Source organism: Nothobranchius furzeri, chromosome 7 (assembly GCF_043380555.1).
Source record: "Nothobranchius furzeri strain GRZ-AD chromosome 7, NfurGRZ-RIMD1, whole genome shotgun sequence".
Classification (NCBI taxonomy): Eukaryota; Metazoa; Chordata; class Actinopteri; order Cyprinodontiformes; family Nothobranchiidae; genus Nothobranchius; species Nothobranchius furzeri.
The window spans coordinates 45,805,762-45,808,784 of NC_091747.1; the positions used below are offsets into that span (position 1 = coordinate 45,805,762).

Consider the following 3,023-nt stretch of genomic DNA (forward strand, 5'->3'; position numbering starts at 1 on the left):
AGAACCGCCAATGTCTTGTGGTCAAAGAGGATCTTGCAGGGATCACGATGGACTTTCGATATTGTCTGGAAAAAATTGCAAGTGAGTTGAAAGGTTTTGCTGTTGAGTTGCTGCAACTTTCACATGTCGTTTCCAAACTTTTCAGCTTCAGACCCTCAAAATGGCATCAAAGCATGTGACCCCAGACATCTCGAATGTGCTTAAAAAGCTAAATAATTACGCTATTTGTGTGGGTAGGAGTCAGCTGGTTCAGGATGCCTCCTGGTCTGGATTTAGTTTTCTATGCATGTCCCACTTAAGGGAGATCTTGAGGAAAACCCATTGGAGGGATTATTTCTTCTTTCTGATCTGGGAATGCCTTCCTCAGGAGGAGCTGGAGAAGTTGAGCTGACCTTTGATTCATTTTGTAAAACGTGTTAATTTTAAGTCGAGGTAAACTCAGACAATGTCACGTTAAAGTTTCAGCCCCTCCGTGTTTCGCCGAGTCCTGACTTCACACGATTCATGACACTTAGTGGATGTTTGTCATGAAAACAATAAAAACAGACAGAGATGTTCAGTTGAACGATATGAAGTTCAAATCTGGTGCAAAAAGAAATTCACTCTGCCACCATCAGGTAACATCAGCAGTTTGATCAATCAGTGGAGGATAAATCGCCGTGGTAACAGAGTCGACCATGCTGGACAGTGGAAGGGAAAGACTGACTCATCACGCTTAATAAAACAAAGAGCAAACAACAAGTGCGTCAGGGACGGATGTTCAGCAGCTATAAATGTCAAAAGCATCATTTCCCAGGGAGAGAGATCACAGCAGAGATCTCAGGGAGAGATGTGATCTCTCACCAGTTTCCACGCCTGAAAATGGATGTTTTCATTTTAGATGCACGTACTTTCTGTGTTTCCAAACAGCCCGCAGATGCTGATGTTTACGAGGTGATGTTTACAGTTAAGATGACCGGGAGGTGATTTCATCATCACCGTTCACAGTGGGAGCTCCTCCTTCTCATCACACTGAGTTTTCCCTATTATTATAAACGCATCTAAAGGAAGCTTTTGCACAGGAAAGTTAGATCTCAGGAAGAAAGATTTAGTTTTTACATGTTTTTAAAATAAATTTTGACACTTTTAAATGTCAAAGGATTTTTTTTCCTGCATTGCAAATCTGTGCAGATGTATTGAGTCAGCCCTGTTTTAATTTTTAAACATTTTGTGTCCAACGAGCCAAACGTTTGTGTAATTTTCTTCAACATCTTTGAAAGTTTTTGGCTGCTCTTTCACCTCTTTTCAATCAAGTTTTCATGTTTGTAGGAATTCTTCTTCCCAGCCACTTAACTCAGATTTTGGAATCATTCTGACATTATAAAGCAATTTTACCCATAAAATATCATCTCAGAACCCATTGATGCCAGAATTCAGAGCAGAGAAGAATGCATCCAGTACATCACGCCAAACAACCTGTTGCTTGGTCGAGCCACACAAAGTGGGGACTTTAGAGCTGTTGACTACACCACCTACCCTTTCAAAAGGCTCACTAAAGTACAAACAACAGTCACCAACTTCTGGAAATCTTGGAGCCAACTTGCTGGCCCAAATCTGTTCGTTCGAAGTAGGTGGCCTACTGCTGAAAGGAACGTTGCCATTGGAGACATTGTTTTGATCGGCGGCCAAAATGCACTAAGAGGGCAGTTCAGACTTGGAAAAGTCAGCAACGTGAATCCTGATTCTAGAGGTGTTGTTCGAGACGTGTGCGTGAGGGTCTCTCCAAGTTCCAGCGTTTCAATGAAGAGTCCAAAATCTGCTACCAAAGATCCTGAGTCACGCACCGTTTTGCATCGGCATGTCCGACGCCTTGTGGTCCTTATACCGATAGAAGATCAAGTCGGATAAAGCTCGCCTGTATGCGATCTTTCTGGGCATGCCAGATTGAGTGGGAGGTGTCATGCTGACTTGGCAGATATCGCTCTGTCAACTGTCTTCCCCTCACGCTGTCTCTTCTGCACAGTATCTGCACATGAGCTCTGCATGCAATCTTCTCACTGGCCAGAGGGGGCTTGTGAACTCTGGTGTGTGTCCTCCTCTAGGTGAGCCAAATTAAGAAATCAAGAGCACACAACCTCACAATTCAGTGGCTTCTCGAGGCCTGCGGCAGGCATTCAGCCAGTGTGTGACAAACTGAGATGGCAGGGACAGCAAACAATTCAACTGTGAGGAGGACTTTTGATCTTGACAGGCTATCGGTAAGCTTTTGGACTGATTCATATGGACTTGTGTTTGATCCAAGCTCTTGTGGTTAACAAATGTGTTGGGAGAAAGTTTGTGTTTTCTTTGAGTTGGAGTAAAGTGTTTGGTTAGAATGAAATCAGATTCTTTGCAAACAATAATCCTTATTTCAAACCTTAATTAAAATGTTTAAAAAACACAGGTTAAATACTGAAAAGGTAACTGTGTATAAAGTAAATTACAGATGTTGGCTTAAATGATTTTTAATTTATGTTATCTGTTGATTTTGTTTGGTGTTTGTGTGATTGTTAAAACGTTCTGTTTTGTATTTAAAGGTTTTCACCTGATACTGATGCTGACCTTTATGATGATCCTGAAACTGGTCAAATAAAGACATCTGAGTGAAGCCAAAGTCTGGTCTTTTCAAGTGTAGACGCCTCACAGAAAAAGAAGCACTTGACAAACACACTAATTTTCCAAAGAGCTGTTAGCTGAAAACTCAACCAGCGAGGGACGTGGAACCCAACCCTGGTCCTTCTGTCCAGTATATTTTAAGTCCAGTTCACACGGCAGGATTTATTAAATGTCAGCCAATTTTCAAAGCCTGCAAAACCACACATGGCCGGCTGTGCAGGTTTTGGTCCTACAGTGTTTGGTTTGCTGCAACTTGGCAAAGATCTTTCAAGATAAACTGTGACTTTAAAGTGACAGTGTGTATTTTTCTTGGCAATAGGGGGCAGTAAATACCTAAATCATTGCAAGCGAGCAGTATTTTTTTGTTGGAGTAAGACCATACCAACGGA

At 41.9% G+C, this 3,023-nt stretch overlaps 1 long non-coding RNA gene across 1 annotated transcript; it reads left to right on the forward strand.

The window, feature by feature from the left end:
- Positions 1-931: 931 nt before the first annotated feature.
- On the forward strand, positions 932-2,626 carry LOC129167176 (uncharacterized). Its single transcript, XR_008566015.2, has 2 exons — positions 932-2,237; positions 2,556-2,626. It is a non-coding gene; the product is annotated as an uncharacterized lncRNA (long non-coding RNA).
- Positions 2,627-3,023: the final 397 nt, after the last annotated feature.